Below are 12,384 nucleotides of genomic sequence, written 5' to 3' on the forward strand. Positions count from 1 at the left end.
TGGCTTTATGATAGCAATACTACTGTAAAACTGAAAAATGATGCCACGGCAGCCAAAACCGCTGCCATGGCAGTGTTTTTTCTTTTTTGCTTGGCATAATGTATCACTGGCACCTGTCCGCCACCGGTGGCAGCATCATCAGTGGCGGTCAACACACCCGCCACTGATTAAATGTTAGCAGTGGCGGGTGCTCCTGAGGGCCGAGTACGTTACTGATGACACTTTAGCTCCCGCCACCGCTGGGTATTCCCGTGGTAGTGTCAGGGACTGCTTCATACACTTGGGTGCGTTGTCGTGCCTCTAGTGTCTACAGACGGCAAATTAATCATGACGCATCATAGACACTACCGGGGTGGAGGCGGCGGCTATGTTTGGTCGCCGCTCTGGGCATGGTCCGTGGCAGAGCAGCGAGCTCCTTCTGCGGTGTAGCAGATTTACGGATGCAGAGCGGGTTGGGCGGAGATTGGATGTTTCGGTGTATGCGCACTTGCAGTCGGCTCGTGGTCGTCCTCCTGGAAGTCCCTCCTGTTCGATGGGCGGGTGTCTGGATCCTGCCGCTTGCAGATCTCGGCCGGAGCCGTGGCAGGGCACCACTGGAGGTGGCGTGTGGGGAGGTCAGTGGGATGGATGGGTGGCGCTAACATGGTTGGGCCACCTTTCATTGGCGAGGGGGGGCGCCGGTCGTGGACGAAGTCCATTTCCTTTCCTCCTCCTCTCCCTTTCCTGGTATTTCCCGGTGTTGGATCTGCATTGGTCAAGCTAGTCACTGGCGGCTCCATCAGTGGTCTGGTTTTCTAGGCGGCACTCGCCTTGTAGCTAAAAGCGCTTGCCTCCAATCTAGCTGAATGCGTGCGGTCGAAGCGCACATCGACATATATGGTATCGACGCAGCTAATTTTTCCCAGGATCGGGGACGGGAATCGCTGGAAACGGGTAGGATTCGAATCCTGGTGTCCTTCTAGGTGCCCTAATTGACGCACAATTTCATCGGATCACATAGAACTTTTTTTTTTGCTTGGTGCAATGTCAAAGAGGCGGTGCCTAGCCTAGCTAGCAGCCATAACTTTTCTGGAGTTTGTCGCCGGAAGAATCTGCAGGAAATCATCGCGGCCGGCTGGCGAATAGTCGGCGTGGGGGAATCATTTTTCCTCGTGGCTCCAGTATTCTTTGCTCATTCCCGACGCCGACTTGTCTCACAGCCAAATCCACAGTGGTCAAATAACATCACATCGTACCACAGTTCGTGACTGCGACAGGAGCCGGGTCACCTGACGTGTGGGTCCGGGTCCACACGTCAGTGTGTGTGCAGTACGTTAGAGCAGCCACGTCCCCTGCGACCGTCCGAACGCATCTGCGGCCCAAACTGTTTATCACGAGACAGCCCGGCCCGTGACGGCTCGTGGAGTGAAATGACGAGCGGCGAGGTCGAGGTTCAGGTCAAGTTTCAGACCGGTGGCGGCAGCGGCGGAGCGGCGGTGGTGGACGGCTCCTTGATTCTCGACGGTGCCGAAGCCTCCTCGGGGGTCATGCTCGAACCGTCGTCGTCGCTGCTCGCCGCCTGCTCCTCGCATCTGCTGATCGACAGGGCCAGAGGGGTCAGGTCTCACTGCCCGCCGCCGGCTGCTGCTTCTGATGTGTATTGCCGTCAGCGTGACGTAACCAGCCGATCGCCTGCAATGACACATAGCTAGTTCGTTACCCATGTCAGCAAGCTAGGTTTCGCTGTTGATCGATCTTGCAAGATCATATATCACCTGGACAGTCAATACACGGCGGCGTGTATATGACTCTAAAGTTCGGCAGAGTCTGGTGCATGTCACCTAACGTACAAGCTAATAAGATGACAGAAATGAAGTTTCCAGCTAGCTTGAGAACCTATACAGCACATGCACGTACGAATGATGGTAAGCAAGGGACGAAATCACTGTTTTGACCTTGTCAGAAAACTATAGCACAAAATGAACTCTCCATGAAAGTATTTCACAATCTGACCCTTTTAGCAACGCCACAGACCGTGGCGTTTCTGCTTCATATAAAAACGCCGAGCTAGCTAGCATTGCTGCTCCTCGTAGAAACGCCGAACTAGCTAGCGTTGCTGTTCATATGAAAACACCAGGGGCGTTGGCGTTGCTGCCCATATGGAAACGCCAGGGGCCATGGCGTTTCTTCCCTAAAAATGATTTTACTAGATATCTTGCTAGTGCTCAGTGGACTTGATTGATGAGTACATTAAAAGAACGAATAAACAAAACCTTTTCTCATGCCTTTTCACTGTGTTGTTAGTTGCTAGCTGCTCCTCTGCATGTGCTGCAGGTTTACATGTGCAGGCTGTCCGTCTTTTTCACATGGGAATCCAGTGCATACGAACATGATGTACAGGCATCTGCATGCTCATGGCCTAGGAGCAATGCAACATAGGTTGGGTAGCAGTTGTTTGTCCGACGGGTCAACAAGCATTTCGAGCTGCATGCATGCATGGGCTAGATGGGGTGATGGGTTTCAGGCCTTTGCGTCAGATCGGCATAGCAGCGGCTGAAATCATTGTCAGAACAATTAAATATCCGGGGAAGCCACGCCAACGCTCCTGGCGTTTCCATATGGGCAGCAACGCCAACGCCCTGGCGTTTTCGTATGGGCAGCAACGCTGGCCAGCTCGACGTTTCCACGAGGAGCAGCAACACTAGCTAGCACGGCGTTTTTGTATGGAGCAGAAACGCCACGGTCTGTGGCGTTGCCAAAAGGATCAGATTGTAAAATATTTTCATGAAGAGTTCATTTTGTGCTATAGTTTTCTGGCAAGGTCAAAACAGTGATTTTGTCCGGTAAGCAAGCAAGATTATTACTTTGAGTAATCTTTGCTTCCCATGGATTTGTTAGAGAAAGAGATGGCTAGTTAGACACATTTTTTTTAACTTTCACCAACTATATATACATATATTCCCTGCCTTGGTATGGATAGGAACATGTATTATGACTTGGCAAAGTAAGTCATGTAATTAAATAATTTGATTATTTCCAAGGCGCGTGGTTGAGGCCCCACAGCGAGGTCGTCGCGGCTCCCAAGCACACTGGCGACGAGCAGGAGGCCGTAGGAGGAGCGTCGGATGGCGCCAGATCTGTCCACGCGGGATCCATGTCGCGGGCGCGGGGTGGGCAGAAGGAGTGTGCTCCCCCGGGCGTCCAACTGTCCCTGCGGGATCCTCGTCAGCGGAGGCCCGTCTGTGCAGTTGCTGGATCCCGGGAAGTCCATGCGTCGCGGCTGTGTAGTACGCGCGTTGTAGCCGTGCAGTTCCCCGGTGACTTTCGGTGGAAGAGCAGTAACGCCGCCCCTCCCACACCCCCTCGCCCTCCTTAATGCAGGTTCATGCTCGTCGATGGCTCCTTGCTGTTCAGCTGACCAATTGTTTTTCCAGACGAGAAGAGGAGGAGGAACTCCACCCACCGTGTAGTTCACGTGACGCGCCTGTGCGGTGCGGAACTCATCTGCATGCAGTGCACCGGCCGTGCGCGCAGTCTGCCTCCCCCGCACATGTGTGCAGTACACTCCCCCCGATGGTGTAGTTCTCTGCTGGGTGATGCAGTTTGCCAGTGCTAGTCCATGGCGTGGACAAGCAGTTCGACGGCGCCCTTGGAATTTCTCAGGCGTCCGCGGGAGCCTTAGGACCTCTGTTCATGATTTTTTTTATTGCAGGTTGTTTTTACTAATTATTTTAGAGACCAGTTTGTGTCATATATATGTATGGATAGCTGGTGTCGGCATGCAGTTCAACCGCATCGGCATAATATGTTTATTTACTCACGCTTTTCGGTCGCCCAAAGAACTTCAAAAAGAAGTGCAATTGTACCGTAACAAAATAACTATTGCAATGCACTTCTCTCTTAATTTATTTGAACCATAAATCCTCTGAAATTCTCAATGTATATGCAAGTACGAGTAGTATACAACAAGTCAGTATATATAGTTTTATTGGTGTTTGGTGCAACAGTAACATGTGTTTCTTCTCCTCTATGTGCAGGCATCAATTTGGTCAGCATGTTCTTTAATGTGAAGAAATCAATCACTTGGTGCACTTCCAGACTTCTCTTTCCTTCATCCACTACTTACTACATATATCAGTACATGGTCAAAAATATCCAATACCTGTATGTGTGTCTCCGCCACAGTAATTTGTCCAAGGAAGCACCATCTATTTTTCCGTGCAGTGCATTGCCATGTTTTTGCAGCTCTCTCCTCCACTCCTTGTTGTTCGCGAGAAGCAGGGGACAAGCGCACTGCACTAGGGGTGGCCGGTGTCATACTTTTTTAAGTAGTTCATCTTGTTATGTCTTTTTTTAGTAGTCATCTTGCTGTATGTTTCAGTTTGATCATGTTAATGCATGCAGCTCTTTGCTGGTTTGGGTGGAGCTCGCAGGCATTTGTGTATGCAGTAAGCACTGAAACTTGTTCACTCATTAGCTATGGGGAGATTCACTACACCGCTCACCACATGATACTGTTCGATTTTGTTGTTTGCACGAGGTTTTCTTGTCTAGGGGGAATCCGCAGTACCCGGATTTTGCGTGTGACTGCAGTCCACAGTACAGGGACCTGCAGCTCTCTCTCCCTCTTGTGGAAGTACATCACGAGCAAAAGGTGCCTGGAGGTGGGCGAGGTCCTGGCCTTCGAACTCCCTGCGGCTCCTCCCTTCTGCTAAAGTCATTGGTCGCCGGTGTGACGATGGACCAGGCGACGAGGGCGCTGGATGGGTCGTGCAGCGGTGCGGGGCATGCATCGTGCTCTTGTGTAGTCGAGGGCATGTTGGGGGGCATGTGGATGGCCAGTTGGGGGCATGGTGTTTGGCCATGGTGGCTGCTGACAGTGGTCAGAGGTAGTCCATGGCGAAGTCTATGTCCAAACAGACCGGATAATATTCGTTTTCATTTTAGGTCCTTTTTTGCAATTCATCCTGGTATATAGAAGTTCATTTCAGTGGTCTTTGTCTTTGTTGTACACACCCGTGAGAAAAAAAAGCAATGAAGTTTGTTAGGTGGGCCTTAGGGGTTCACCCCATAAAAAAATGTGGCTCAGTCGGTCCTAATACATAGTTTTTTGGTTTTTTTGAGAGGTTCGCTCCTCTGTCCTATGCAGTTCTTTTTGTTTTGAACAAAATAAATAAGCGAAAAAATGCAGCTCCAGAAAAAAAATAACATTGCAAGAAGTTCACTTCCTTTTATTTCTGCATTGTGGTTCATTTTCTCCAACCGAAAAATGCAGTTCTCTAACATCGATCATGTAGTCCTCATGCAATTTTAAAAAGTTAGAAAAAGGGAAAAAATCACGTGGTTCACTTAGACTCGTGCTGCGCTTCACTTATCCCCTGATGTGGTTCACTTGCCTCATCTTTGAGGTCCACTCTCGCTCGTAAAAAAAGACGACAAAACTCACAAAAACTCGTTTGAGAAAATATACGTCCGACAACAGAAATCGTGAAGTTCACTTGACTCTCTGATGCAGTGCGATTTTCGACTGAAGCAGTGCGGTTTTCTGTCGGAAGTTCACTCGTCGATTCGGGTGCCGCGAAAAATAGTGTCCGTGTTTCGCTAATTTTAAAATTGCTCTTAAATCGTAAGGAATTAGAGAGAGTGTTCTACATAAAAAAGTTGCGTCTCGTCAATATCTTTCCAATGACATATCATTTGAATCATTTCGACAAGCGGATTATAAAAATTTCGCAAAAAAACACCGCTGCCACTCGACGTCCGCTGCACCATTTTCAAAATTAACTTAAAACCGTAATGAATCTCGAAACGATTTCTACATATGAAAGTTGCGCCTTGTCCATAGCTCTCCAACAACATATTACACGCCTCGTTTCGACAAACGGTTCAAAAACTAAATCAAAAAAAGTACTGAAAATTGCAAAAATTTCAAAAAATGAAATTCTGCAATTTAGTAAATTTGAAACTGCTCTTAAACCGTAAAGAATTAGAGAAAATAATAGATATGAAAAAGATGCACCTCGACGATATCTTTCCAACGGTGTATCATTTGCTTTATTCCGATGAGCGGTTTAGAAAAAATCACGAAAATACGCTCGCTGTCACTCGTCGTCCGCCGCACCATTTTTCAAACTGCTCTTAAACCGCGAGGAATCTCAAAAAGTGTTCAACGTGGCGAATTTGCGCCTAATCCGTAGCTTTCGAGCGGTATATTATAGGCCTCGTTTCGATAGACCGTTAAAAAACTAGAGTGAAAACAATATCGAAAAGACACTGCGTGCAGTTTTGTTGCGACGGGAAGTTCACTCATCTGAGTACCGCAGCACACTTGGTTCAAACAATGACGTGCACTTGCGTTGAGCGTGCAGTGCGGAAGTGTTATCAAAATAGTTATTCTGTTAATATTAGCAGTGCGGAAGAGAGAATGCCATGAGTAACTTATCGACCAACACTTTATATATGTGGCTGCCATTGAAACCTTGCGGGATAAAACGCCATCAAGTCAAGGTAGCAGTTTGTGATTACCTATCAACATTACTAGACCTAGCAATCTAGGGACTGCACTATCGGCGAAAATGAAGCATTCTCTATGTGGTTGCCATTGAATTGTGGACTCTGGGACCGCATTCTATGGACAAGAAAAACGAAGAAAAGGTTGCATTCGTCGATATCTCAATCAACAAATCCAGATTCATGTATGCATTCCTAGTCCAGTCTAGATTATAGCTAGGGACAATGACACGGCATTTTGAAATTCTTGCCCTAGCTAGATATCGATGTACCTAGCATGTTAGGGGTACTTTCACACATCATAATGACTAATCTGTGACCATTTGAGAAATTGCATTTTTATTCCACTCCTTGGTATTCTAGACCACTAGATGAAGCTAAAATGTAAAAAAAAGATTACATATCATTTATAAATAATTCTGTAAATCCATCCATATATATACAATAATTTATCTAATAAGCTACACGTACATGCTTTTTATGGTATGAATTATACAGTTTTATATTTTTGGTTAATGAGTGTAAGCACTTGGGATCTGTAGAATAATCAAGATTATGTTGCTTTTCGATGTTACTCATGGCATTCTCTCTTGTGGAAGAATGAAATATGAGTGTATTTTACACGCTAAACATATAGCAAAAAAATCTATTTTGAACACTAAATTGTTGCGCTTGTTGTGCTTGAGCCCGAAACTAGGAAATTGACTAAATAAAACCATGAACTTTCTTTCCCGCAAAAATAAAAACTTGTTAAAATGAATCCTAGTTTTGTTGGAAAAATTGATTGATTTTTAATACTTCCAAAAATATGTAATATGTACTTCATGAATGTCAAGAGTGTTAATTATGATATGATAACCGCAAAACAATCATTAGGAAATACAACTATTTGTGCCACATGAAAAAATGACATGAGACATTCATTTATCTTTGGGAAAACTTTGTTTTTGCGAATATACCTATTGCCCACTTTGCTTATTCCACTAGAATTTGACACATCACTTTTGCCACTCTTAGCTTTTGACAATTATCACAATTGCCATTCCGTGGCAAAAGCAAAATTTTCAGTGGCAAATGTGATACATTGTCAAAATTTAAGTGGCAAAAGTGAAATGAAAAATTATTGCTTTTTCCATGGAATGGCATTTGTGATGTATTGTCCAAATCTAGAAGTGGCAAAAGTGAGATGTTAAATTCTAGAGTGGCAGAATCAAAGTGGGCAAAAGCTAGAGTGGCAAAAACAAAGTTTTCCCTTTATCTTTTGTATTTCTTGCATGCAACATAGATGAACATGTTGGCTGATGTTTTTCCATGTTTTTGCTTTATAGAATTCTCCACACATGTGAATCATTTCATAAGTTGTGAGAGTCTTAGAATATGAAACCATTGTTCAAACCTCAAACCAGTTATCTAGGGTGGTTTTGTATCTTTGGAATTTCAGAAGAAGTTAAAAGATCATGAACATGTGAGATGCTATGTACGGATAAAAAACCACCAAAATGAATTGACTTGTCTCTATATATTTTTGCACACATCACGGATAATCATATTTTCCTAAAATTGTTTATATGTTATATTGTGCGTTGGTTTTTCTTTTATGGGACACATATGAACTTGGTTCTATTTGTATTTATCATGTTTTTTACCGTTATAACATTCACTCTTGAATTGTTGCGTATATGTTCAGGAAATGATAGAATATTGAACCACTATCATAACCTTAAACTTGTCAATTTGGTTAGTTCATCCGTATTTGAAGTTTAAAAAAAAGGTGCTATGACATGAAATCTGTTTGGTATTAGTATCAGACATTCGGCACCCCTTCATCATGGGGATAGGAGTAGCGACAGGTGTTGCCAAGATGGTGGCTTCAGACTTACTGGTGTATTACCTTGTAAGGGCTTTGTGAATAATTAATAAAATAATTGCATATGCATAGCCCAGATGCAGAGGCCAGGGGTACATCTCCTTTAAAAAAAGAGACTTCAAGCCTGCAAAAACTGCAAGCAAAAAGAATGTCAATTTGCCTTTTGAATTAAAAAAAGGTGAAGAGGAATTTATATCTCTAGATGTCCCTGCCTATGACATGAAATCGTGCACACCGTAATTAGCATTTCTTGTCATTGTTGAACTTTGCAATAATTAATTGTGTGTACGTCAGGGTGCAAAGGTCAGGAGTGTTGAAATATATTATCCGTTTCTCCATTAGTTCATACTTTTGTATGAATTGACTGGAGCATGAATTCGATATAGTAACAAAGCCAAAAGGTCTCAAGTATAAGACTTTGCCAATGCAGTGTTAAAAAAGGATTTTGCAGCCTACCTCGATCTCATGTTTAAGGACTAAAAATTCTAGACATGTGGATGAGTGTTGACATATATTGTCTGTCCTTTTCCATCGTTTTAACTCACTGGAGAATGGATTTAATAGGAAGGTGTTCTTCCATCCCGAAACCAACATTCGAGATGGGACTTAGAATGGGGATCAGTAGTTATGACTGGAATCGTACCATGAGGATCGTTAACATTGAATTGTTGCTGCTTGAAACGGTTCACATGGAAGTGTACTGTGACGCCCCGAGACCGACGCTTCAGAAGACTTCCAGCTATTCTGAGTTTCGCCGTGTGTTTCTTTTGTGCTTGCTCTTTTATTTTTGCATTGCATCATGTCATCATGCCATCATGTCATTAATTTTATAACTCCTTTAAATAAATTGCATAGATCTTTTGATCTATTTAAACCGAGGGAACGCACATGGTGACTTCTCTTTATAACATATCCTCCAATATTAGGGAGCTATAATAAAATTATTCCATTTTTTGGAATTAACCATAACCCACTTGCAAAATATCCCATGCCGTTGTTATCTCAATTCTTGTTCTCCAACCTTGCCCGTAATTATTTCATCATTTTTCGGAGCTCCACCAAAAATCCGAACATTTTTGGACCTTCCTTTTATCAAGTCCTAGTTCAAACCCATTTGAATTAAATTCAAATGAGTTTGAATTTACATCTTTCAATAGTGGCCTTTCTATTTTTCTTGGAACAAGCATATTTTTGCGAGTCCGGGAAATTACCCTCATGCCCTAATTCTTGTCCACTCATTTCTTTTCTCTCCCTTTCTTTCTTTGCTTTTCTGTTTTTGGAAGAGTTTTGAAGAGAGAGGGAGAAGAGAGCCCAGCAGTCAGGCCCCTGGCCATTCTCCTCCCCACCAGGCCGGCCCAGTCTCCCTAGGCCCAAGGCCCAGCCGCAACCGCTGCTCTAACCCTAGCCCCAACCGATCCAGCCCCCCCGCATCTCTCCCTCGATTCCCATCTCTCCCTCTCGTTCCCGTGCGCGCCGCCAGAACCCATCCCCTCGATCCGCTCCTCCCTCCTCGCCCGATCCCCTCTCCCTTTCCCCTCGCTGCCTCCTCCCTCCGCCACCAGGGAGGAGCGAGTGCCTCTCGCTCGAGTCGCGCTGCCGGCCAAGTCCCTCTTCTTCTTCCACGCCGGTGACCCCATCGGGGCGGCCAACTCCGGCGGCCCTCCGTCGCCTCGCCGCCTTGGGCACGCTTGCGCCTCTAGCGCCTGACCCTGCGCCCGTCCGCCTCGGAGCCGGCCGCCACCGCCTCCTCCCTCACCTCCGGCCACGCCGCCTCCGCACCTCCAGCCGGCCACCAGAGCCCGCTCGCTGCCGCTGGGCTTTGCCTCGCCGCGCTGCCCCAGGTCGTTGCTCCCCTGCCGTCTCGGGCACCGCAGCACCGGAGCGAGCTCGTCCTCCGCCGTTCGCCTCCTGCAACCCGAGCCGTCCCCGTGCTGCCGAACCATCTCCGCCATCGCCTCCTTAGTGCTGGCCGAGCCCCAAGTCCGTCGGCCTGCCTCCGCTTCGAACTGGCAGGAACGGAACCCCGTCGACCTCCCGCGACCGGTGTAGGCAAGTGCGACGCCTGCGCCCATCTCTGTTGCATCTCCGTCGGCCTCCTCCTCGTGCTATGGAGCTCCTGCCTGAGCCGTCCCCTCCGGCCACCTCTGCTCCTGCTTCCCCTTCGTGCACCTGCCGACCACCACCGCACCGAGTCTTTTGCCTTGCTTCGTTTTGGTTTGAAGACTGAGACGAGACCGCCAAGATGCACCCTGGTTTCTCCAAGACCTCGTGTTGGGCCCTACGAACGACTACAGCGACATGAACATCTACGAACTGTGTACAACTACTGTTACCTGCCTGGAACAACTACCGTCGACATGCTTCCGCCAAGTACCTCTCGGATCCGACAAGTATCCCGATGACGTGTGTACCACTACCGTCGACCCTCGAAGACCCCGTGAACCCCGAACATCTACGGAACATGAACAACTACTTCCACTATGAGATGTGCCACTACCGTCGCCAAGATCGCGAGTACCACTACCGTCGCCGCGAACGACTACTTCCACGACGTCCCGTGAACGCCTACTTCCTCTACATCGTACCGAACCTGAACCGCTCCAAAACGCTCGCTTCAAAGGTATAACCCGAGACGACCGCGATGAGATGCCCTTCCATGTATGAGATGTACGATATATTTGCATCGTGCCCGTTTGTCCTCGCAAGTTCCTCCTCGCTTGCCATGCCGTCGTCCCGTGGGAACCCGGAATCCGGGATCACCCCACCATCTTGCATGTTGCGCTCATCCGCACGCTTCCTTTTGCACTGGTATCTCCATGAGCTACCGGAACCGATATGTTGCCGTGGCATCATTTTCGGATATGTTGCCGTGGCACCATTTTTTGTTTCGCCACCGTGGCACCCTTTTTCCTTCCGCCATGGTGACAAATGCTTCATAACATGCTCATGTCAACGTTTTCATAAAAAAATGCATAAACTTGTATATGTCATCCGCATCATGATAACAACATTTAAAATATTTAAAATTGTTGTTGCATTAAACTACTAAATGACATGTGGGGATTTTCCGGAATTGTTTTTTTGTTATTTCCGGCCTCATTTAAACTTGCCTAATTAGATGGTTCGCTTATGCCTCACCTCTTGCCATGTTTAACAACATTTAATATTGTTTGGTAGCTTAAATGAGATTAAAACTAAATAAATGATGTGGTGTTTCGTCAATATGCAACTCGTTGCATATTGAGCTCCACTTAACTTGTAGTGTTGTTTGTGCATATTGCCATGCCATGCCTCATTAAATCAGACATGCATCATACTTGATTGTGCATCATGCCATGATTATGCTTGTGTGTTTACCATGTTGCTTGCTTCTTTCCGGTTTGCTTCCCTCGTTAGCTTCAGTTTCGTTCCGGAGTTGTGAGGATTCGTTCGACTACGTCCGTTTGTCTTCTTCATGGACTCGTTCTGCTTTCTAGCGGAATCTCAGGCAAGATGACCATTACCCTTGATATCACTTCTATCTTTGCTTGCTAGTTGCTCCGTTCTATCGTTATGCTGCGCTACCTATCACTGGTTTACCATGCCTTCCATATTGTCATGTCAGCCTCTAACCTTTTTCACCCCTCCTAGCAAACCGTTGTGTGGCTATGTTACCCGCTTTTGCTCAGCCCCTCTTATAGCATTGTTAGTTGCAGGTGAAGTTGAAGATTTCTCCATGGTGGACAGATTTATGATTGGGATATCACAATATCTCTTATATTATTAATGCATCTATATATTTGGTAAAGGATGGAAGACTCGACCTTATGCCTGGTGTTTTGTTCCACTCTTGCCGCCCTAGTTTCCGTCATACCGGTGTTATGTTCCCGGATTTTGCGTTCCTTACGCGGTTGGGTGATTTATGGGACCCCCTTGATAGTTCGCTTTGAATAAAACTCCTCCAGCAAGGCCCAACCTTGGTTTTACCATTTGCCTACCTAAGCCTTTTTCCCTTGGGTTCTGCAGACTCAAGGGTCATCTTTATTTTA

The sequence above is a fragment of the Triticum dicoccoides genome, chromosome 7B (genome assembly GCF_002162155.2).
Source record: "Triticum dicoccoides isolate Atlit2015 ecotype Zavitan chromosome 7B, WEW_v2.0, whole genome shotgun sequence".
NCBI classification, from domain to species: domain Eukaryota; kingdom Viridiplantae; phylum Streptophyta; class Magnoliopsida; order Poales; family Poaceae; genus Triticum; species Triticum dicoccoides.